The sequence below is a fragment of the Castor canadensis genome, chromosome X (genome assembly GCF_047511655.1).
Source record: "Castor canadensis chromosome X, mCasCan1.hap1v2, whole genome shotgun sequence".
Taxonomy (NCBI): Eukaryota; Metazoa; Chordata; class Mammalia; order Rodentia; family Castoridae; genus Castor; species Castor canadensis.
In genome coordinates, this window is record NC_133405.1 from 106107506 (window position 1) to 106132955 (window position 25450).

At 50.9% G+C, this 25450-nt stretch overlaps 1 protein-coding gene across 1 annotated transcript in view; it reads left to right on the forward strand.

Moving 5' to 3' along the window:
- Bcor (BCL6 corepressor) overlaps window positions 1-25450 on the forward strand; it is a 116392-nt gene that overhangs the window by 38689 nt on the left and 52253 nt on the right. The window lies entirely within an intron of this gene.

Genomic DNA, 25450 nt, shown 5'->3' on the forward strand with positions numbered 1-25450 from the left:
CACAGCTTATCTGTTGTATCAGGGTGGGGGTGGAAGATTCCAGCTCCTCTACACAGCGTCTTGCTCCCCGTTCCTACCCTGTCTCCCCTTCTCTTCCCTCCCTTCCTCTTTCTTCCGCTCCCTTCCTTCATCTTCCCTTCCCTTCTCTTTGAGACAGGGTCTTGCTCTGTAACCAAGCTGATCTCAAACTCGTGATCCTCCTGCCTCAGTCTGTGCCACCAGTGCCACCACTCCTGGTTTGCCCTGCCTTTTTCTTTCTGACCTCACATACTGTGGGAAGGATCCCTAAGTGTCTCTTCAGGAAGTGATGATTTCTCATTTCGGGCTTCCCTTCAATGAATTCCTCCTGGCTTCTGCAGTCAGCCAAGTTCTGGAACCTGGCCCTTCCCTTTAGGAAGGAAAGCTTGCTGTTCAATTGATTCTGACAGTTAATGGAATTTAATCACCATTGCCCAGAGTGATTGCAATCAAAGGAATCGACTGAGTGAAAATTCAAGGTGGCAGAATCAAGTTTTACATCTTGTAAGCAGGGAGAATGGGGCGCTGAGAATGGGGCTCCTAGGGGGACCCCACAAGGATTCAGACCATGTCTTAATTTGGGAGAAATTGGACTCCTGTCTCCAAAGGTGTGTGAGGTGACCCATCTTTTGTGATTAATCCTAACCTAGAACTGGAAGGGGGCCACCGTTGTGTTGGAGTGCAGTGATGGGCATTTCTGAAACCATCTTGGTCCGTGATCTCCCTGGCAATGCCGTTTGATTTTACCAGGTCCACCTTAAACTTCTGGGTGCTTGAATCTCTCACTTAACTGTGTTCGTTTCTCAGTTGTCACTCAGTGTAAACCTCTTTGCAACTCTGTCCCACAAGGCCCTCCTGTGATTTCAGCCTTCCTTCCCCACTAGGTCATAATGATGATGAAAGTGATTTATTTTTTAGTGAGACAAAATAGCTAGACAGAACAGAGCACACGTGATTATTGCACACCTGGATGAACACATTCATATAACTCCTACCCAGATCAGGAAACAAAACCACTAGCACCCCAGAAATCTCCTCAGGCCTCCTTCCAGACTACAGCCCCAAAGGTAGCCACACAATTAATTTATTATTGTTACTGCTTTTTGTGGTGCTGAGGATGGAACCTGGGGCCTCAAGCTAGCCAGGTGAACCACTGCTGCGGTACACTGCCACCCTATCCTAATTTCTAATAGCACGAGTTAGCATTGCTTCATTTGGGACTTCATAGAAATGAAATTTAGGACTGGAGATGTGGCTCAAGTGGTAGAGCGCCTGCTTGACAAGCATGAAGCCATGAATTCAAATCCCAGTCCTTCCCTTCTCCCCCCACCCCGCACCAATCAAAAAACAAATGAAATCTACAGAATGGCAGAGATCCATCCATGTTGAGTGTAGTGTAGTTCATTCATTGTCTTTGCTGTGTAGTATTCCAGTGTATGAATACACATTTTGTTTATCGGTTACTTTATTGGTGGTGGGAATTTGGCAGTTTTGCTTTACAGCTATTGCTAACAGTGCCACTGTGAACATTTTTGTGCATGCCTTCTGGCAGCCACATTCCTTCCAGGTTTATGTATCGTCGTATACTGGGCCATAGGTTGTGTCTATGGTCAGTTCTTTTTCTTCTTTGTGGTACTGGGGATGGAATCCAGACCTTCACACATGAGTGCTCCACCACTGTGTTACGCCCCCAGCCCTAGGTTCAGCTTTCACAGACACTGTTAAAAAGTTTCCCAAGGCAGGCAGGGATGGCTTAGTGGCAAATGCCTCTGATCCCAGCCCAGCAGAGGCTGAGGCAAGAGAATCTTGAATTCAAGGCCAGCGTGGGCTACAAAGTGAGACCCTGTCTCAAAAAAAAATTTTTTTTCCCTCAAAGTAGTTGTAGCAGTTTCTATTCCACCAGCTGAGTATGGGAGTTCTCAACTTGGAATTTTCCTTTTCCCTTGCCTCATCTTGCTGTATTACATTAGATTTTAAACTTCTCAAGGGCAAAAACAAAGTTTTTTCTTCCTTTAAAATTCTCCCAAATGTCTTCAAACTGTCATTGGGAAAATGGTAGGTGACACCCTGCGAAATAGAAACCTGTGGTTTTCTTTAGTTTTCTGTGAAGTCTGAAATGTAGTCCTTGGTAAATAGTGACAGTAGCTTTCCAAAGTCGTGGGTCCTCCAACACCTCCATCATCTGATCTTTCTACCTCTCTCCTCTGCTTCCCCAGGGCCCCCAGTACCCTGCATCCTACCTTTTGTCTAGGGGGCCCCTTCCAAACTGCCAGGGCCACTATGCTGTCACATTGGTCTTTGTGCTTCTTGCCACAGCCACAAAATTTAGCATTTGATTGTCGACTTCATATCTTATCTCTCCATTCAGTTGGAAGTTCTTAGAGGGCAGGACCATCAAGTTCCTGTACTGACAAGTTCTGTCTTTTAGTTGTGTGGGGGTTAAAAATACTTTCATGATGTTGGGGAGAAGAAAACGTCAATTTTCCGAGACCTGGTGGCACCCACTTGTAGTCTCAGCTACTCGGGAGACTAGCTGAGACTTAAAAAAAAGAAAAGAAAGTATAAATTTAATCCAGTGAGTGCTAGGTAGATTGTGAAGAAATGATTTCTGGTTGTCTTACAACGACCTGACTGAGCAGCATGGCCCCACTATCTGGTTCACACACCAGTGGCCGCAGGGTCGCCTAGGGTGCCAGTTCAGAATGCAAAGTCCTGGCCTCATGCCTGAAAATTCTGACTCAGTAGGCCTGGGGTGGGGCCTGGAAATCTCTATCTTTAACATTCACCACAGCTGACTCTGACACACAGCCAGGTTTGGAAACTAATGGAGTCTGAAAAGAATGTTCTCTTCTTAGAAGAGAGGGAATGTCGGAGGAGGGGGGGACAGGGAGAAGGGACTGTGAGTTGGATACACAAAGACTGAGTGTAAGTTCCAGCTCTCCAGCTTCTCAGGCACGTGACTCTTGCAACCCCTCTGAACCGTTTCCTGTTCTATGAAGTGGGAACCATACCACAGATCTGTCCCGGTTATAGCACCCTGCCACAAATTGTCCCAGAACTTCACCTCTTAAACTTTTATGTTTTGTTTACGTTTCTGTGGACCAGGAATTCTGGGAAGGGTTCCTTCCACTGGGTAGTGCTCAAAGAGGTATCTTAGGTGGCTGCAGTCAGACATCAGTGGGTCTTAGGCCATCTCGGAGATCAGCTGGGCCGTTGACTGGGGCAGGTCTGTGAGTCTTTGCCATTCCAGTTGACTTCTTACTGACTTCTTCTAGAGTGGGTCCCCCACAGGAAACCATATGGCCTTTTCGGTCTTAGCCATAGTTTCACAGTGTCGTGTCTGGTGCATTGAAAGCACTCCAAAGCCCACCCAGATTTCTAGGAGTGGGGGGCATACACCCACTTCCTGGTAGGAAGAGTGTCAGATGGCATGAAGGAGTGTTTAAAATCACTACAGTATCTTGAGCTGTTAGGCGACTTCTGTGAGATAGTCTCTTGGAAGTGCTAGACATACATGAATTCCCTGTCCCCTCCCACTCTGAGGCCCCAGAGCTTACAGGGCAAAGTCAGTGCCAGGCGCCACGTTTCCACTTGCAGCTGTTCCTGTGTACCGGGCTGTAGGGATGAGGAAAAGGGACAGTCTTTCTCAGTTTCTAGTTATTTCTAGACCCTTTGGATGGTGAGTACAGGGCAGCAGTGGGGCACCTTCTGATTCTGACCAGCTTAGCTCCCCAAAGAGGGTTGGGTACAGAGGAGATTGGATTTGCAAGGTCTCCCATGCTTCTCTGTGACCCCATATATCCTTACCCATGGGCCTTGTCTCAACTGGTAGCCCCTTAGGCTCTGAATCGGAACACTGGACTTTTCAGACAGATGCCCTAGCTTGGGTCCGCCTGTGTGGGGTGCTGGACTGTGTGGTTGCTGGAAAGTGGCTTTTGTGCTGGGTTCTGGCATCTCACACCTGTAATCCTAGCTATTCAGGAGGCAGAGATTAGGAGGATTGAGGTTGGAAGCCAGCCCAGGCAAATAGTTCAAGAGACCCTATCTCAAAAAAAAAAAAATCACAAAAAAGGGCTGGTGGAGTGGCTCAAGGTGAAAGCCCTGAGTTCAAACCCCAGTACCGCAAAAAAAAAAAAAGTGGCTTTTGTGGTATGGTTCTTCAGCCCTGCGGTCATGAGTGGGTCTCTTCTCTTCCTTGTTTCCTCACCCCAAGTCTGGAGAGAGTTGGGGAGCTGAGGGAAGGTCAAACAGAGACCCCTGGGGTCAGCTTTTGGGGAAGGGGGGGTGACTGGCCTTCCAGGTGCCTCAGAATGAGGAGGCAGTAAGGGAAAAGGGTTCTTTATTTTTAGTGGTTCTGGGGTTTGAACTCAGGGCCTCAGGCTTGCAGGTGCTCTACCGCTTGAGCCATCTAGCCAATCCTGCTTTGTGTTGGGTATTTTTGAGATAGGGTCTCAAGAACTATTTGCCTAGGCTGGCTTTGAACCGCAGTCCTCTTTATCTCTGCCTCCTGAGTAGCTAGGATTACAGGTGTGAGTCACCAGCACCCTGTGGGAGGTAGGGTTCTGCATGGTGCCAGGGTGGTAGACTTGCCGAATAGGGTACCCTGGGAAGGTAGGATAGCAGGATGAAGAGCTGCCGTGTGCCTGCCACAATTTGCTGGCATTTGTGAGAGGGGCAATTGACCTTCACTCATGCTCTTATTCTAGAAAAGAGCTTCTGGGCCTGTGTTCAGTGCTCTGAGGAACCTGGAGGCTGGTCCTCCTGCTTTTCCTTCTGGGGCTCCTAAACCTCCCCGGCCTCCAGTAGCCTCAAGTTCAGCAACTGTCTTATTCAGAGCAGGTGGGGTAAGGCTTGGAGCTGCACAGCAATGTGGAAGTTTAGCCCCCCAGACTGCCATTAATGGGCTCCTTCCATGTGCCAGACATGGTGCTGAGGACCAGAAATGGTCACACACCTCCACAATGTCAATGATGAACGTGAACTGCATGTCCAAGTGAGTGACGGGAGTGTAAGCACCCCAGGAATCCACAGCAAGGCGGGTCCCAGAGGATGGAGTGGCTAGGCTGTGCCATATTGCAGGCTGCTTGTCCTCTCAAGTCTCTGCCTCAGCTTCCTCATCTGCAAAACGGGAATACAGAGGTGCCCACCTCATAGTTTGGCCACCAGGAGGAAGTAAGGAGGTGCCCTTACCCAGCCTGGTCTCGACTTGTTAGGAATCCAGCCTTCAAGGGCAGAAACAGGGCAGAATCATCTAGGAGGAGAAGTCTGAGGGAGGTACTGGAGGGTCAGCCTGCTTGGTGTGGGGTCTGTCCTTAGCTACCATCTGTCCCCACCTCCCCAAGGCCTTCCAGCTCCTCCCTTCTTCTTGACTTTTTGTTCTTCTCCCTAAGACACTTTCTGGCAGCTCTGCCTGCCACACAATTCTCCCTTCTTCTATACCTGGCCTGATCTCCTGTTCTATGACCAACTCCTCCTGTTTCTACTCACTAGGGCAGAAGTCCCTGCCCTCCTCATGTCACCCTCCTTAAGTGGCACACCTTGGGGGGAGAGGAAAGACTGTCCATTTGGAAATCCAGCCATACTAGCTCTGTGACCTTAGGAGGGCTATTAAATTTCAGTCTCAGTTTGTCTTTTTGATTGCTTTTGAGAATAGGATCTTGTTATTTAGCCCAGGTTGGCCTTGAACTCGAAATCCTCCTGCCTCAGCCTCCCAAGTATTGGGATTTCAGCACCTGGCCTGAAGTCTCTGCTTTATCAGCTATGAAATAGGGTCATAGTTGTGACTAGTGCCTTATTTCGAGAATGAAATAAGGGAATGCATTTACTCTGCATCTAATACTTAGCAGGTACTTAATAATAAATGGTGACCATTTCCACAATGATTCTATAGCTGTGAATCCAGAGGGTGTTTGTTGTTGCTGTTGCTGTTGTTTGTGCTAGGGATGGAACCAAGAGTCTCACACATGCTAACCAAGTGCTCTACACTTGAGCTCCATCCCCAGGCCCAGAGAGGGTGTTTGATGAATGATGTCCGGGGATTTGATTTGCATAGGTGGTTGCTTATTATTAGAGGCAGATGAAGAAATGGAGATCTCCCTTCTCCCACGAGGATTCAGGGAGGGCATACACTGCCTCCCTTTATTTACCTCCTGAGAGGAAACCAAGAGCACAGATGCAGTGGCAGTGAGGGGACCAGAGGCATCTGGGAAGCCCTTAGTGAAGAAATGGTTCTAGGGCAGGAAGGACAGAGAAAGAGAGTAATAGAGGAGTGGATCTCATTAAAGCACAATATATGCACGTGTGGGATACCATGGCAAACCCCTTTAACAATAAATATACACTTTAAAAAATGAAGGTCAGAGCCAGGCGCCAGTGGCTCACGCCTACAATCCTAGCTACTCACAGGCAGAGACCAGGAGGATCGTGGTTCAAAGTCAGTCCTGGGAAATACTTCATGAGACCGTATCTCAAAAGTACCCAACACACACAGAAAACAAACAGGGCTAGTGGAGTGTGGCTCAAGGTGTAGGCCCTGAGTTAAAACCCCAGTACTGAAAAGAAAAAAAAAGATCAGGAAGGTAAAACAGGTCTTGTTCAAGGGTGGGTACTAGTGGGCAGGGGAAGGGTGAAAGAGGGTAAATATGTTGGATTTATATACTTGTACGAAAACAGAAAAATGCAACCTGTTGAAATTGTTTTAAGAAGTGGGGAGAGGGAATGAGGGAAAATGATGGGGGGGTGAGTCTTAGCAAGGTCATTGCAAGCACATATGTAAATGTCACAATGAAACCCCCTGTACAACTATATATGCTAAGAAAAATGTAAAGTTAAATTTTTTTTAAAAGAAATGGTTCTAGATAAAAGTTTCCCTCGTTTCATTGACGCCTTCCCCAATATTCACAAAAACACACTTGTTTGTACAAGTTCTGGATGGAAACCCTTCTGAGATACGTTTCAGTGGAATGTATTACTTTGCTATTGCTGTGTAACAAACAATCCTGTTATGATCTGAAGCCCAAATTTAATGGGTTTGAACCTAACCCCCAAATTCATATGTTGATTAGAAGTGGAAGTTTAGATCAGGTGCTCTGGCTCACACCTGTAATCCCAGCTACCCAGGAAGTATAGATTGAGAGTATCTCGTTCGAGGCCAGCCTGGGTAAAAAGTTTAGCAAAACCCCATCTCAACAACAACAAAAAAGTTGGTTGTGGTGGCACACGCCTGTCGTTCCCGCTATGAGGGAGGCTTAAGTAGGAAGATTGCAGTTTAGGCAGACCTGGCAAAAAATACAAATCCTACCTGAAAAATAGCTAAAGCAAAAAGGGTCTGGAAGTGTGGCTCCAGAGAGTACCTGCCTAGCAACTGCAAAGCCCTGAGTGCAAGCCCCAGTACCACCAAAAAAAAGAAAATTAGAGGTGGGACCTTTAGAAGGTAACTAAGATTAGACTTCCCATGATGGGACTGGTGGCTTTATAAGAAGAGGAAGAGAGAGCTACTCTTTGTCACCGTGTGATGTCTCTGCCATGCTGTGATGTAGCACAGAGTCCTTCACCAGGTACTGAGCGGATGCTGGGACCATGCTCTGGGGCTTCCCAGCCTCCAGAACCGTGACCCAAATACACTTCTATTCTTTATACGTTACCTGGTCTCTGGTATTTTGTTGTGACAACAGGAAATGGACTAAGACACATCCTAAACCGCTGTGGCTAAACACAACAATGTCTTCTTCCCTCATAAATGGGTGGTTGGCTGGGAAGTTCCTCCACTGGCTACAGCAGGGCTAAGTCACACAGCTGGAGTCAGCCACAAGACAGCTGTAGAGAGGCCCAAGACTGCCTCCTGAACAGCCTGGCAGTTGGTGTGGGCGGTAGCTGGGATGAACTGCAGCTCTTCTCCCTGTGGCCTCCAGTCCTGTCCTCTGTGAGCCTGGCTTCTCTACGTGGTAGTCTCAGAACTCCCTAGAGGCCAAAGCAAGAAGTGCTGAGGCCTCTTAAGGCTTCACCTCAGAAGTCACCCAGTCTGCCTTCTGGTACATTCTATTGGCCAGTGCAAGGTACTAGGCATGCCCAGACTGGAGAGGAGGGGACATAGGTGTCCCCTATGTCTACTAGGGCACCCTAGTAGACCTAGGAAGTCTACTAGGGCTTCCATAGCACAGGACCTCCGTCCCCAAGCCCTCTCCAATGCGAATGTGCTGTTTCACTGTTTTGTGGGCTGGAAGTCTGGGATCAGGGTGTCAGCAGGGTTGGTTCCTCCTGAGGCCTCTGTCCTTGGCCTGTAGATGGCCGCCTTCTCTGTCTTTACAAGGGCTTTCCTCTGGCCATGGCTGCCCTAACCTCCTCTTATGAGGACGCCAGTCATAGTGAACCGGGGCCCACCCTCATGACCTCATCTTAACTTAATCACCACTTTCAGCGCCATGTTTCCAAATAAGGTCACATTCTGAGGTCTTGGGGGTTAAAAGTTCAACGTATGAATTGGGGGGAGGCACAGTTCAGCCCATGCTCGCCCCTGTTGGTGGGAGTGTTGCCCAGAACCTGTGACCATGTTTAATGGACTCCCTGGGGTTGCCCAGTGCCCACCTCAGTAAGTGCTAACAGGCCAGTTGCTCATATTACTGCAGTGCTATTTTATCATCTGCCCATGGAGAAGTGAGGAAGCACTCCAACTGGGCCATGCACCCTCCAGGCTCAGTTTTCCCCACAACCAGGCATCTTTCCAGGCAGCTGCTGGTCCCGGGAACATGGCAGGCTTCTGGGACCACCTCACCTGCCTTTGCCACCTGTCTTCCCACTCTTGTCAGCTAGCCTTGAGTGGACTGTGTGGGCGGCCTCCCAGAGCAGGACAAGCCAGTCTGGCCACACCTGCCTTTGTCACCCCACCTTCCACCTTCCCCAAGGTGCCTGGAGCATCTTCCAGGCCAGTCTGCCTTGAGAGGGTATCTTACTGATCCCAGGGCACCTGCCTTAGACAAAAGAGGCTGGTTAAGCGGCATTTCCAGCCAGGTGCTGGTGGCTCACTCCTGTAATCCTAGCTACTCAGGAGGCAGAGATCTGGAGGATCGAAGTTTGAAGCCAGCCCCAGGCAAATAGTTCTTAGAGACCCTATCTCAAAAAAACTCATCACAAAAAAGGGCTGGTAGAGTGGCCTAAGCAGTTAGAGCACCTGCCTGGTGTGAGGCCCTGCGTTCAAACTCCAGTGCCACCAAAAAAAAAAAGAGGCATTTGCAGAATAGAATTCAGAATATTAGTCCCTTTCTGCCCCTACCTCACAAATACCCGCGTCCTCAAATCCCCAAGTTGCGGGCTGGAGGAGTGGCTCAAGAGGTAGACCACCAAAATCCCTAAATTGCAAAGAACCCCATGGGGACTCTGAAGGTTTTTCCTATCACAGCTTCTCTGGCATTTATTTCTCCCCTCTAAGGGCTCTGCCCCTTCCCTAAGGGTTTTGACATTGAACCTGGCTTTTGCCTGCTGTAGATTGGTGGACTACTGGTACTGGGAGAGCGGTAGCTAGCTAGCTGTTTTTGGAGATCGGGTCTCTCTGTGTAGCCCAGGCTGAACTTGAGATCCTTCGACCTCCACCTCCTGAGTGCTGGGATTACAGGCATGCACCACCATGTCCTGAAAGAGGTAGCATTTCTGCTTTCCTTAATCCCCCCCACCCCAAGAAGCTTTCTCTCGTCCCAGCCTGCAGACCCCACCACCCCAAGAGAGCTGAGAATGTGGAGAAGTAAACCAGAAAAAGAAATGGCATGGAATCGGAGGGGTCAAATGGCACATCATTTGCAGGCTCCGCTGTGCGCATGGTGTGACCGAGGATAACAGTATTGGTGGCAGCCCATCCTGAGCTCCAGTTCTGCAGAGCAACCCATAGCTGAACCCCCTTAGGCGTTGATGGTGGATACTCAGAAACCATCACCCCAAAACAGGCTTAGCTGACTGGAGCAGGCTAGTGGCCCAGCCCCAACCCTCTTTCTCCTCCCCTCCCACAGTGATCTCTGGAGGGTCCTACACCCTCTACTGCACATGCAGCTTGGTGGCAGCTACACATGAAATCCCCTTGACATTGGGTGACACAGTCTCCCCCAGAAGGGCAGTTCACCCAGGGATTTGAGGAAAGGGCCAACTCGGGGATTACTAATCCCCACACCCCTCAATTTAGCATTGCTGCTTGGCTGGACCCCGCAGTGGATGTCTTTAAAGGAAGGTTAGTAAGTGTCCACGCAGTCCTGAGAGTTGCCTCAGGCCCCAGGAATGAGGTCAGATGTGATAGTGATAATCACTGTGCTGTGGCCAGGGCTCCCACCACACCAGGCAGTTCTGCTAAAGTAGAACAAGTTTTCCTAATAGTCAGGCTGGTCAGTCCGGCCCCAGGGCGGTGGTGGGGAGCCGCAGGCTAAGTGTGTCTCGGGGCTGTGCCCCAAAGCTTGGGCCTTTCAAACTCCCTGTCACTGCACTGTGACTTGTGTGCCTGGAAATAGCAAAGCTCCCTGCCCTGGTGGTGAGACATTTAAACCCAAGTGATGGGAGTTTGAACGCTTGGGATGGCTGACTGAAGGCTACTAAGCATATCCAGCCACAGGCCTCACCACAAGCCAGTTCACACCCTGCGTGGCGGCTTCCACGGTCCTTCAGGCTTGGGAGGAAGGAGCTGACTGGGCAACCCCAGCTTGTGGAGTCCCTTGACTGGATTTGTGTAGACTCAGAAATGAAGAGTAAAGTGACATTGAAAAACAGCCACTGGATCCTGCCCACAAGGAATACATAATCTGAGAAGTGATGACGTCAACCTACCACAAGATGTTTACCACGTCTTATAGATAAAAGCAAGGAGAACCATCCAGAAGGGACCAGAGGCAACAGGACAGACAGCAAGTGCTAAGAGGAGATCCTGCTCTGGCTTCTTACAGCCAGATGGGATGGGTCTTGTGACCTAACAGCTGGCAGCCTGACAAGGAGCCAGGCAGGTCCCAGGCACATGCTCTGACCTCTGGTCCTGTTTCTTCCTCTGCAAAGTGACTTTGGATTAGTGCATCCTAAAGGTCTGTGGCCTCTCTAGCCCTTTGGAAGGATGGGTGCAATCCTGGGAACGTAGACACAGGCACAGAGTCACAGTCTTCACACCATTTTCAGGGTCCACCCCGCCACCACTACTGTTCAAGGATATCAAGTGAAGGATCTGAGGTTTGGGTATAGGGGAGGGGGTTTTCAAAGGGCTGCAGAGGGCTGGGAACAATTCGTGGAGAAAATGGAAGCCAAGGATGTTGATACATACCTGTAATTCCAGTTACTTGGGAAACGGAGTGGAGGATTAATGGCCTTAACGCTGGCCCAGACATGGTTAGCACAAGACCCTATCTGAAAAAAGACTAAAAGCAAAAGAGCTGGAAAGGGATGGGGCGTGGCTGATGTGGTAGAAGGCCTTCCTAGCAAATGTGAGGTCCTGAGTTCAAACCCCAGTACTGCCAGAGAGAAATCTACTCATTCAACAAGTGCAGTGCAACTGGTTTCAATCAACTGTGAGCAAGCCCAAGGGATGCAGGCTTGTCGAGCTCCAGTCCTGCTGAAGAGCAGGTCCACTGTGCTCCAGGCTTAGGAGCTCTCCTTGCTTCCTCAGAGAGTCCAAGGTCGGTCCTCCTTCAGGACCTGTACACTTGCTGTTCACCAGCCAGAGCTTTCTTCCCGACAGACTCATCCAGCTGGCACCTTCTCAGACAGGACTCCTGGGCCAACCTGGCTAAGGCTGCCCTTCCCTCCCATCACTTTTAGCCACACCGCCCTGGGTCATCTTTGTAGCACCTGTCATCCTCTGCAGTTGCCTTCCTTACTTGCTTTCTGTGTGGTTCATTTCCCATAACCTAGGGGCCTTGACCGTCCTGTCCTCCATAGGACCCCTGGCACCCAGGATGTACCAGGCACAGAGGACACTATGTCAAATATGCCGTGAGCCAAATAAACTGAGATCATAGATTTGGTGCTAGGTTCCTGGGGGCTGGGGGCTGGGATGAAGGGAAGGGTGGGCTGTTTGAGAGGGCGAAGATGGGGACTAACCTGGGGTCTGGATGGCGTCCTGGGGAAGGTATCTTGGAGGACCTGCTGTCTGAACAGAACTCTGAATGGGCGACAGGGGTGTTGGAAACATGGACACTGGCCAGCTCTTGGAAAGGCCCTGATGTTGAAAGGGACTGGAAGCAGAAGCTCAGAACAAAGATCTCTCATGCAAGCAGGCAGGGCCTGTTGGGCTGGCTGAGGGCTGCTTTCATCTTTATCTCCACAGCAAAAGCTCTGCAGCCCTGCAGCTCCATCGCTCTGTCTGCAGAACCTGCCCCCATTCCCCCTTGACTATTCCTCCTATCTTGCCATCTGTCCACCCTCCAATCCTGCTTGTTCTTTATACACAACAGGCATTCTCCTGCCCCACAGGGCTTTTGCACTGGCTGTGCCTCTGCCTGTGACACTCTTCCTTACATAAATCCGATTGACTCACTCCCTCACCTCCTTTGAGTCTTGGCTCACATCTCACCTCTCAAGGAGGCCTATCGTGATCAGCACCTCTGAATCCTGCAAACCTCTCCCTTCTGAATGCTCCTTACTTTCTCCTGTTAACCTTGATTGTTTGCCAACCATCGGGTTTGTTTCCCCCCACAGTGTGCAGGAAAGGTCTCTGGCACCCAGTAGCATGGGACATTTGCAGGTGTGGTTGTGACTGCTATACAGGGAATGGGCTGCAGAGGGGTAGGAGCTGGTAAGGGGAGCCATTTAGGGGTCATTGCCATGGCATAAATGAGATGCTGTGCTGGGCAGGCAGGGTGCTGGATGCTGGAGCAATGGATGACTCCTTGTGCTGTGGAGAGAAAAGAAAACAAGAGTGGATGATGGGTCAGGTGGGTGGGGGCAGCGGAGTTGATGAGATCAAGAATCCTGGACTGTAGAACCAGATGGCTATTGGAGGCCAAGGAGAAGAAGCAGTTTTAGCGGGGGAGGAGGGGAGAAGAGATTTTCCCGAAGGGTGCCTGGGCAGCACTTGGACAAGAATGGATCTGTTCGGACTGGCAGATTGGGTCAAGTGGTAGAGCGCCTGCCTAGCAAGCATGAGGCCCTGAGTTCAAACCCATACCGCCAAAAAAAAAAAAAAGTGGGTCTGTTCAGAGGGTAATGGAGACTGCTGTGTCTTTGGCCATTTTCTGTTGCTATACAACATCCCAGAGACTGGGTAATTTATAAAGAATAGAAATTTGGGAGCTGGAGTACAGCTCAGTAGTAGCATGTGTGAGGCCCTGGGTTCAGTTGCCAGCACCAAGAAAGAGAGAGGGAGAGGGGGAGGGAGAGGAAGGGAGGGAAGGAGGAAGGAAGGGAATAGAGTTTTATTGGCTCACGGCTGTGGAAGCAGGAAAGCCCAAGAGCAGGTGCTGGCATCTGGTGAGGGCCTTCTTGCTGCAGCATGACATGGTGGAGGCTTCACCTGCTGAGACAGAGCAAGCCTGCTAACTCACGTCTCTCTCACTCTTCTCATAAAGCCACTAATGCCATCCTGGGGTCCCCACCCTCATGACCTCACCTAATCCTCATTACCAGCCAAAGGCCCTACGTCCAAATACCATTCACAAAGGACTTTGGGGATTCACTTTCCAACACAAGAACATTTGGGGGGTCACATTCCGACCATAGCATCTAGTTTGGACGGTAATGGCAGTCCCTGCAGACACAGCTGGAAACTAAGAGGACAGACAGGACTGGGCAGAGCTGCTAGGAGGGAGTGCTGGGAAGCCTCCAGGCTGACATAGACCATCTGCCTGGCTTGTAACAACTTGGCGGTATCCTGTATCGTGGAGAAGTTTGCTTTCGTTCATGTAATTTTAAAATGTGCTTCCTCATTCTGTGTGGAACTGCCCCGCCCCCCTCACATCCCCACTCCATTCAGAGCACCCTTACCATCCTGCTGTGAGAACTGTCTAGAGCAGGCATGAGATTTTACACCTTATTCTCCAGTTTGCTTATTTTCAAACACTTTATTGGAGTTTTAATTTGTTACCATTTTTTTTGAAGTACAGCACACAGAAAATTGCATGACTCTTGAGTGTACAATCTGGTGGTACTGGGGTTTGAACTCAGGGCCTACACCTTGAGCCACACACTCCACTAGCCCTGTTTTTTTGTGAAGGGTTTTTTGAGATAGGGTCTCAAGAAGTATTTACCTGGTCTGGCTTCGAACCGAGATCGTCCTGATCTCTGCCTCTTGAGTAGCTAGGATTACAGGCGTGAGCCACCAGTGACAGATTCCGATGAACTTTAAGGAGCTGGGCACACCTGTGTAACCAGCATCCAGGTCAACATGCAAGAGTCCCCATTGTGCTCCCCCTCCAAAGGTAAACCCTAGTCCCACTTCTAACATCCTAGATTAATACCTTTGTTCACTTTCAAACCTGATGTAAGGAGAGCCCTACTGTGCCTTTTTTTGAAGCTGACTTCCTTTGAGAGACATTTCTTTTCTGGGATGTGTCCGTGTTACAGTGCATGCTTGTATTTCACAAGTCTTCCAAGCAGTGTCTCACTTTGGGTAAGTGATCAGATCTGTGCCCCTGCATCCCCTCTGGTGTGGAGTACTTTGAGAAAAACTTGGAGGAGCCCTAGTAGAGGCAGTAAGGGGGCAGTGGTGACTTTGAATGGAGCAGAGACAATATCAGTGTTCTGAGGGTTTTTTTTGGTTTTTCCCTATGGCTTTTTTTGGTAGTAAAAGTAATACTAAAGTTAATTAGCACTAGAATTTAGTATACAAGATAAAAAATGGAGAGAAATGGAAAAAAGAGAAACATTTCCTGCTCCCCAGGCAGGAAAGAAATGGGAGTAAAGCCTTCTCCTTTGGTTTTTTTGTTTTTTTGTTTTTGGTTGGACCAGGGTTTGAACTCAGGGTTTGGTGCTCACAAAGCATACCGCCTGAGCCACACCTTCAGTCCATTTTTGCTCTGGTTATTTTGGAGACGGGGGATGGATGGCTCGAGAATTATTTGCCTGGGCTGGCCTCGAACCATGATCCTCTTGATCTCAGTTTCTCAAGTAGCTGGGACTATAGGCATGAGCCACCAGTGTCTGGCCCTCTTTGGTTTTTTGAGACAGGATCTCACTACGTAGCCCAGACTGGTATAGAACTTGTGATGCTCCTGTCTTTGCCTCCTGAATGCTGGGATTATACGCATGCTCTACCATGCCTGGCTGGCTAAACTTAATATCAGTGTTTTAAGGAAGTGACATGTTAAGCATAGTGTTAGGTGCACATGAGATTCAAAAGTTGAAGCTGAAGACATGCTGAGCACTGGTGGCTCATGCCTGTAATCCTAGCTACTCAGGAGGCAGAGATCAGGAGGATCTTGGTTCGAAGCCACCCGGGGAATATAGTTTGAGAGACCCTATCTTGAAAAATACTCAACCTAAGAAGGGCTGGAGGAGTGGCTCAAGTGGTAGAGGCCCCGAGTTCAAACTCCAGTACTGTCAAAAAAAAAAAAATAGAAGATGTGGTTAGGGGGAGTGAAGGAGAGGTAAGGCTGGCTCTAGTGGTAGAGTGCCTGCCTAGTAAGTGTGAGGCTCTGAGTTCAAGCCCCAATACAGCCAAGAAAGAAAGAAAGAAAGAAAGAAAAAAAAGACTGGCTTTAGAGCCAGCCAGGTTCTATCTTAAATGGGAAGAAGAAAAAAAGAAAGTAGCCCACACCTGAGGAGGGAGGGTGAGGCTCCCTGCCTCCCCAGGGGATGTGTTAAGTGCTACCCAGCCCATTCTCCTGGAAAGCTCCCTTTAGCTAAAGGTTGGATGGGGATCATTGTCTTGGGGAAGAGACAATTCAAGTTCTGTTGTGTAGGTCACCCAGGAAGCTGCGGGGGTTGTGGGGAGGGCAGAGAGAGGTCTCAAGTGTTTGAGCAGATTCCTGAGAGCCCTCCTGCTGGAGGAGTAGTGCCTGATTCTGCCTCCTACATTGGAGGGGGTGGAAAGGAGGAGGGATCTTCAGGGATTGGCAGAGACCTTTGAGAATTTCAGAATCCAAAATTCAGAGGGTGAGTGCCATGGTTTGGATGTGGTGTGTCCCCATCAAGGATTCATATGCTGGAAGCTTGGTCCTCAGTCTGGCAGTGTTGAGATGGTGGAACTTTTAAGAGATGGGGCCTATTCACTGGAGTGTAGCTCAGTGGTATAGCACTTGCTTAGTGAGGCCCTGGGTTCCATCGCAGCACCAAAAAAGAAAAGAAAAAAGAAAAAAAAATAGGTGGGGCCTAGGGCTTGGGTGTGTCTCAAGTGAGGCCCTGAGTTCAATCAAAAAAAAAAAGAAGTGGGGCCTAGTGACTGGGTCATGACTGTCCTTGTGAAGGGAGTGACGCATTTCTCACAGGAGTGGATTAGTTCTTGTGAGATTGGGTTGCTATAACCATTGTACTTTCTTGGTCCCTTCTGCATATGACTGGTTCCCTTTCTGTGTCTCTGCCATCCTGTGATACAGCCAGAGGACTCCACGCTGTTTGGGCCAGCCAGCCACCAGAATTGTGAGTGAAATAAACTACTTTATAAAATACCCAATCTCAGGTATTTTCTTAAAGCAATACAAAACAGAAATAGTGTCTTGCCCAAGGTCACACACTGAGGGAGCCAGCATTAGAAACGGGGTCTCTTGTCCCTTCCATTCTTGTGTGCTGCCCTCCTGATTACAGGAAGGATGTTATAAATTCAGTTCTGTGTGGAATGGGGCAGATGTTGAGAGCAGGGTGGCAATTATAATTCATGCCCTCTTCTATTTGTCTTGCTGGGCTTTGTGTATCTTTGGAAACAGCCTTAAATCATTATTGGAACAAAGTAGGGAGAAAAATAATAATATATAATTACACATGAGGAGCAGACCATATGATCCTATTAATTGCCTTCCCTGCAATCTTTATTTTTGGTATTTTGAGACTAATTAAAGGATTAGGTCCTGACTGGTGAAGGTGGCAGGTTTGCCTGGCCTGGGATGCTGTGAGAGCCACACCAGGGCTGTGCTCCTGTACTCTTGTCTGTGAGTATTTACTCTCTCTGAAGAGAAACTCTGGCAGTGGTTGGAAAAGAAACCCCAGAGCAAGGAAGAAGGTGAGGAGACACTCTCCTAGTCGACAGACTGAGAGTAGAGGACAATGGCTGAGGAAGACAGAACCTAAATTACCTTCCAGATTGATCTCTCCTCTTCCTTCCCTGTGCCAGCAAGCAGGCCAGAAAGGTCCTGGCACAGCCACTGGCATTAAACCCAGGACAGTGGTGTCTACTAACTTGCCCAGCGTGCTACGTTAAAGAGCAGGGCAGAGCTCCATCTGTGGATCACCCCAGAGTTCCCCAGCTCCCTGATAGACTGCATTTCACAAAGCTACAGAAGAAAAAAGGCTTCACTGCAGGACAAATAAACTCACTGCAGGACATCATTTGCATACCAGGATGCAGAGGCCACTGTCTTGGAATCATAGTAAAGCACCCAAATGTGGTGAGCCCTGACACCCACCACAGGTGCCTAGGAAGTCTGGAATCTGGTTATCAGCATCACACAATGGTAGGGGCAGTGTTGGCTTGGGTAAAAGCTGGAGCTTAGGGAGCCTGGTGATGAGTGTTCAGGAAATGGAGATGATAGTACTTGTGCTATAGAGAAGTTTCCTACATGAAATGAGATTATCAGTGTGCATAAAGTGTTTTAAAAGCTGGGTGTGATTGTGCAAGTCTGTAATCCCAGCACTTGGGAGGCTGAGACAGGAGGATGGAAGATTTGAGGTCAGCCTGGTCTACAAAATCAATTCAAGACCAGCCTGGGCTATATAGTGAGTTCAAAGGACTACGTAGGGAGACCTTGTCTCAAAAAGCAAAGTGTTTAGGACTGTCTGATAGATAGGAAGCCCTTAATAAATTCTAGTTATGGTTCTTTGGGGTTTTTTTTTTTTTTTTTTTTTTTTTTTGTGGGGCCGGGGCTTGGTCTCAGGGCCTCCTTCTTGCTAGGCAGGCACGCTGCCATTTGAGTCACTCTGTCAGCCTGTTTTGTGTGTGTGTGTTGTATTTTTTGAGATAGTGTCTCCAGAACTATTTGCCTAGGCTGACTTTGAACTGAGATCCTCCTGATCTCTGCCTCTGAGTATCTAGGATTTTAAGTGTGAGCCACCTGCACCAGGCCTAGTTATAGTTCTTCTAAGAGCTGAAGAAAGCTACTGACCCTCTTCTCCCCAAATCTCAAAAGCTCTCCAGCTCCAGGAGAGCTGTCTTTTCCATCAGCATCTCTTCCTACATTCCTACCTGCCCTCCCCATGGAAAGAGCAAACATCATCGTTTTTGGGGGGAGGTGCTTGGGAATGGAACCCAAGGTCTTGCACATGCTAGGCAAGCACTCTACCATTGAGCTACACCCCCAGCCACACCCCTTCATGGAAAGGTACATTGCGTGAGTATGAAAGGGTGAGGTGGTTTATGATCTATCCAAACACTGACCACAATTTAGTATTATTGGAGGTGCTAAAACTTGCCAAAAGCAGCTACAGAATCTACTTGTTGTGGGGAGGGAGTCCTTGCCACACTGTTTCAAGGCTTACCTGGGAGGAAGGTAACTCTTCATTCAGATGATAAATTGTTAGGTTCCCATGGTGAACACAACTCATCAGCTGAGACCTGCTGATCCCAGAAAGAAAGAAACTCCTTTTATGATATTTACTGCAGCTGGCAAGTAGCCAGGATGACCCCAGAAGAATGTAATTGGAGAAGCTATGTAAGATCTGTTCCCCTAAATAGTTTAAAGTTTGGGGGAACAGTGCATATGCGTGGAAAGCAAACAATGCAGTCTATGGCAAAGAGCAGGGTTTGGAGTGTGGGCGGGGGATCCCTGAAGCCACATTCTGTTAGGTTAGCCATATATTTTGGGGGGAGGGGCAATTCTAAAATTTTCAGTTTCCTCAACTGTAAAATGTGAATGGTAATGCCTAACCTGTCGGGTTATGTGGGGCATGGAAATGTACCTAATAAAGTAACTGAAGAGAGCGAAGGTCCTCAATAAATAGCTATTTTTATCCGGTAGGAATTATTCATCGTTAAAACAGACTTGCTAAAGCAGGGCACAGGTGTCTCATGCCTGTAATCCTGGCTACTCAGAAGGCAGAGATCAGGAGGATCTTGGTTCAAAGCCAGCCCAGGCAAATAGTGCTCAAGACCCTACTCGAAAACCCCAACACAAAAAAGGGCTGGCCAATGGTTCAAATGGCAAAGTGCCTGCCTTGCACGCCCCAGTGCTACCAAAGGGGGGAAAAAAAAAATCAAAACCACCGGACTTGCTTTGCTATGAAATGTAGTGTAGTGACATAGTTACTATGAGAAGGGAGCAATGGAGGGGGGAGGGAAGCGGTGCCAAATGCTTCTGTGAGATCAAGAAAGGCAAGGAATGAGAAACACCCCCCCCCCCCCCCCCCCCCCCCGCTCTTGTGGAAAGGAAGTAGGTGGTGATCCCTGAGCATTTTGTGCAGAATGACCAGGAAGGATAAAGAATGTAAAAGATGATGATGTATCTATACAGTGAAAGTACCAGCCTTGGCACAGACAAGATAGAAAATGGTCTGCAGGCTGTTGTCATCTCAGGAGGAAGGCTGAAGCAGGAGGATTGCTTGAGCCCAGTGGTTTGAGGCTGTCTCAAAAACAAAAAAGTTGTGGAAGATGTAGCAATACATTTCATAGGTGAAGTACAGAACAGCTTCTGCAGTATGTTTTGTACAAAGAAATGGGACCAGGTGCACTTACCAGCAGTGCTGGAGGCCTTCAATGCAGCAAGATGTTTCTATATTCCTCCCTACTTTGCTTGTTTTGTTTTGTTGCATGGCTGAAGGGTCCATTTGTTTTTTGTTTCTTTTTAAGTGCTGGGGTTCCAATCCAGGGCCTCATGCATGCTAAGCATGCACTCTGAGCTACATTTCCAGCCCCACCCCCACTTTGTTTTTATACAAACTATAACACAACTACATACTCCTTTCTGTACCTTCTGATTCCTCCCTTAATCATAGACCCTGGTGTCTTTCTACATCAGCACACAGAGCAGATCTTTATTTTTCAAATAACTACAGAACATTCCATTGTATGCATGTGCCATCCATGCCATTGATGGGCATTTAGGTTGTGTCTGATCCTATCTTGTTAAAAAAGCTGTACTTAGCCAGTACCTAAGAGTAACTTCAAAAGTAGCTGATTTTTAGATCACGGGTAAGGAAGTGGAAATGCCACATGGATGTAGACACATCTTTCAAGAAGTGCAGCAGCCAGGGAAACAAATAGAAAGCAAAGAGATGTGAGGTTCAGGAAGTGCATTCTAAAGATGGGGTGTTTCACGAAAAGGAACACAACTGAGTCATTCAGGAAAGAGCCCATGAGGATGAGTGCTGGTGGCTCACGCCTGTAAATCCTAGCTATTCAGGAGGCAGAGATCAGGAGGATCTCGGTTCGAAGCCAGACAGGGGAAATAGTTTGCATCACTCTATCTCAAAAAACAAAACAAAACAAAACCCAGCCCATAACAAAAAACGGCTGGTGGAGTGGATCAAGGTGTAGGCCCTGAGTTCAGACCCCAGTACTGAACAAAAAAAAGGGAAAGGTAAATGGGGCTGAGCTGAAGACTCAGGAAGAGCCTCTGAGAAAGCAGGTGATATTATGGAAAGAAGATGTAGAAGGATGACTTAAAACACTGAGAGGCCCTGTGCTGGGTGCTATTCGGACGGAGTCCACGATGGATAGTTGGATAAGCATCGGAAATGTTGGGTTCCAGCAGGGGAGTTAAGGTGTGTCACAAATTAGCTGCAATGCTGTTAGAAAGCGGTTTCTTCTGGCACTCAGGTACAACTCTGTACAGCCTTGCTCACAGTTACAGAGGTTCTTCTGGCTTCCTGGTAAGACATTAGCTGGGGGGGGGGGGGAGAATGTTATTTTGTCAGAAATTTGTAGATTTTTTTCCATAGGGATTAAATGACATATATGTCCTGGAAGGCTTTTTAAAAATTGTGACTAAATAAAAATCCCAAGAATTTATATTCCTGATGGCTTTGCTGATGGTCTTGTAAACTGTGTATTTAATCAAAGGCACTTGAATGTCTTTTTTTTTTTTAACTATTGAAGAGCCATTTAAATGTCAACATAAGTGATTCCCTCCCAAATAGTGCTGTTTATACATTACTTCCTCTAATAGACCATAATGATTCATAAGGAGGCATTTCGTGCCTCTAAATTGTAGGCCTATTGAAATATAAATTAAGATGATAAATAATTTGACCTTACCTGAGAGTACTAAGTATTTACATGTGTCAAATACGAAATTACCCTGAATATCAGGGTCCCTAAAAAGGCAGCCCTCCTCTCCTGGCTGAATTCAATAAATAAAACGGATGTATAAATTTCTCTTAGAGTGCGGAAGGAAAAAAGGGGGAATACACAAAAGATCGGGCTCGGGGACCAGGCCATTCCCGCCCTGCAGACTTCCCCCAAGGCTGGGAAGGGGCGCAGAGCCCCCTCCCCCGGGGCGAAAGGCGGGTGTACGCCGCCCCCGCGCGCTCCCCTCTCGCCCTCCTTCCGCAACGCCGCTGGAGTTTCAAAACATGGAGTTTCCACAGGAACTTCGCCAGGCCGAGCTCGCAGCCCTCCCGGGTTCCCGCAGCGGGATTCGCCGAGTCGGCGGCGCCGCTCGGCCTCCCCACCCCCACCCCCTCCTGGGAGCCGCTGACTTGGCTGCCACCGGCAGCTCGGCCAAACCGCCCAGCGGGGTTCACAACCCGACAAGGCGCGGGGCTTCGGCGCCCCCGCCCGCCCCTGCCCAGGCCCGGGAGGGTGGCAACAGGGCCCTCCGCGGGGCCGGAGCCGAGCCCGTCCGCTGGGCCAGTGTATTTGCCGCCGCCGGTGCAGCCTGCGCTTGGGGCCCGGGGCTCGGCGAGCTCTCGTTCCCGGGCGGGGGTCGCCGAAACGACGGAGGGGCTCAGGCCCGGCGGACCGAGTCTGGGCGCGCAGGCCGATCACGCTGGGGTTTGGTTTTGTTTTGAAGCCGGTGTGGGGGATGGGCAGCACCTTGTCAATGAGAAATTTCCTGTTCGCAAGACTCAGCTTGCCGAGTTTCTGTCCTGCCCTTGAACTGACAAGTGGATCTCGGCTGCGAGAGAGTGCCCGAGAGTCAGTACCGCCGCGCCAGGCGCGCGCGGGGGTGGGGGCGGGGGCACCGGCGCCGCGGCCCCGGGAACCCCGGCTGAGCGGGGCCAACGCCTGCCCTCCCGGTTCCCGGGCGCACCCGTGAGCGCCTAGCCGAGCGGTGACTAATCTGTGGCTCCGGGCCTCTTGGCGCGTAGCCCGGGCTCGCCTCCCGCCCCCTCGTCCCTCCTCCTCGCCGCCTTCCCGGCCCGGGCGCGCACAGCTCCGCCGGGTGAATCGCGCGGGCCAGCGCCACCGCGTTCCCGGGAGTGTGGGAAGCGGGTCGAGGCGGGCGGCTCCGGAGCCGTCTCCAGTCGGCCTCCTTCGACCCGGGCCCGAGTGTGCATGTTTCCTTCCCTGTAGACACTTTGATCAGCATTTCCTCCATGCCGCCGAGGAGCCAGGGCGAACCGGGGCTTTTAACCCCTTGAGTGCCGGCCCCACCTAGGGTTCCGAGGGGAGCGTGCCGCAGGGACACTGGCCGAGAGATCACTTTGGTTTGGCAAGCCAGAGCCTGGGGGGCCCGGCTGGATCCGAGAAGCTTGTCCAAGCGCCACACGCTCTCCTGGGGAGAGCAGGCCGCAAGGCCTGAGGCGGCTCGTTAATGTTGAAGCCCGCCCAGGGGCCGCGCAGTAACCCGACCTGCCCGGCGACGCGCGGTGCGGAAGGCCTCACGGGCGGAGGTTTCTGGAGGGGACCTGGAGACCCTGGGGGAACCTGCCGTCACGCGCCCTGTTCGGTAGTGCGTGGATACCTCCCAACTCGGGGTGGGGAGCTTGCGCTTGTCCCGAGGACTCGGCTCTAGTTGCCGCTCCCTTCCTTGGCCTGGCCTCGCCTGAGAGTTAATGATTGATTTACTGGCTCCGCAAGGCCGGCGCCCTCCCGGGTATTTGTCGAAGCTGAGGAGTTGCGGGCCAGCAGCGCAGAGGCCGAGAGGGGGTTGCCCTAGCAAGGGAAGCCGGGCTGCGGAGGGGAAGGAGTAACCACTTGATTAGTTCCCACTGGGCGGCTCTAGTCGTGTCCAGGACGAACCCGCGGGAGGCCCGGCCTAGGCGAAGGAAGCATTGGGAAGCGCCACATGTAAATGGATCGGCAGCTGGTGATTAGGCCTCCTAGTTTTATGAGTCATAATGGGCCGCCTGCCTAGCCCTCAACCTGCTCGCTGTGGACCCAGTGCGCTGTGGCCCAGGCGGTGCACCGTTCCCAGCCGCGCAGAGGGGGATGCTGGGGGCGGCTGCCGAAGGCGTTACGCAGGATTTCCTCTCATTTCTCGTAGAAAGCAACACAAACATTCTAAATCAAACCGCTCCGACAACCGAAGGCTCCACACAGACACATCAATAAGGATTTCGCCTCCCGCGTTCGAACGCACTGAAACACTTGTCCTATTTTTATGCAAATGACACCACACAAATAGATCTCGCAGGCCCGAGAGAGGGGCGGGAGAAGGAGGGGCGCCGCCGCCCCAGCCTTGGAGGGGGGCGCCCAGCCCGCACCTCGGGGCCCGCGCCGGCTCCGGCACTGTAGGGTTGGCACTGGCCAGGAGGCCCGCCCCGCGTGCAGTGGCTCCCTGCCAGCGCCGCCAAGTCGGCCGCGTCCCCAGGCTGCCTGCAGAGGCGGATTAGGGAAGGAGCGAAGCGAGCCTGTGACTAATCGCGGGGCCTCGGACCGGAGCACCAAGGCCATGTGCGACTGACAGGATCGACACTAGCAGAGGACACGGCGACGCCTCGCTTAATTGCAGGCTTAAAAAATTGCCGCCTGAGCAGCTCCGGTGCTGAGAGCCACTGCGTACCCGTCGGGCTGGGGAGCACGTCACGGAGGGGGTCCGAATCTTTCGCCCCCAAAGAGGGAGATTTGGTGTCTGGCCTTCGCGTCCCTCATTCTGCAGAGTCGCCACACCCTGCTTGAACAAGTGGAGCTGAACTGGCCAGTAGAGTACGATCCAGCCTCCAGGGCTAGGTATTCGCTCCTTTCCCCCATGGAGTCCATGCTTCCCTCTTTTTGCCTTAGATCCTGTAAGGGAGGAGGCTGTGCAGTTGGGAGTGAGCGACTGCAACAAACCCTGAAAAATAAAAACCATACACACTGAAGACTTTCTCTTTCCTCCTCTTCCTCCTTCAAAGACTGAGATACAAAGCCCCTAATGACCAAAGCGAAGCAGCGGCAAGTCAAGGCTGCAAGGAGCAAGGTCACAAAGTGCCAAAAAGTCTGGGTTCACAGACGCGCACCCTGGGCTCGTCGCCCGTGGTCACAGTCCCTGTGGGCCAGACCTCCTTCCTGGAGCGCTGGGGCCTCTCAGGGGAGAAGCGTCAGCTGAGCGGCTTGTCTGTGAGTGGGGTGGGGGTAAGGAAGGCGGGGTGGCGGGGAACCCAGCGAGAGAAGTTTCCACCACGCTCTGGTCTGCTGCTGCCAAAATCCCCGAGCTCCTCCCCGCCCGCACCGCCTTCCGTTGCCACCACAAGTTTGGTTTAACGAGAGCTCGGGACAAAAGCAAACGTTTTCTATAGACCCCGAAAACAAAGGGGAAAGAGACGCGCGGGGCCGCAGAGAAGCGGCTGCTAGCGTAATGGTGCCAGGCCGAAAGCAGAGCATTAGAACTGCAAAAGCCGCGCGGGCGGGAGGAAGTGCGAGGCGGGAGCGCGGGGAGGGCGGGGGAGGGGCGCTGCGCCATGTTTCCGTGTCACCCGCCGAGTCGCCTGTGCTGGGCTCGGCCACCGGCTCCCGCCTGCCTCCGTAACAGCAGAAAGCGTGCGATTAGCAGCCAGACAGGCGGGGACTCCGGGCCCGCGGGGCCGCCGCACACGCCGCCCGCGCCCCAGGCCCCCCTTCCCCCCCCCCCACCCCGCGTAATCATCCTCCTTGCTGCAGCGCTGTGTGCACTCTCATTAGAGTAGGGAGGCTTTTCTCTGTGCACTCGCTCGGCTCCCGCTGGCAAAACAACGCCTTCACCGGCCCGGCCCTGGGCCGGGGGCGGGGGGGGCGAGTGGTGGGGGGCAAGGCAGGGCCAGCTGCACAGGTTAGCTCCGCTGCCGGCTCTCTTCTGGGCACCGAGAAAATGGGGAGGGTCCACTAGCCCTCCCCCACGCGGACTGACAAAGTCCCTACCGGGAAAGGGGGAGTTGCTGGTGCCTCCTTGATCTACTCTTGTCTCCCTCACGAAGCAAGAGTGGGGCCAGGGGGCAGATGAGTGTCTGAGTTGAAGAGCGGGGGTGGACACTGAGAAGGCTCCCAAAACAGGTTTTG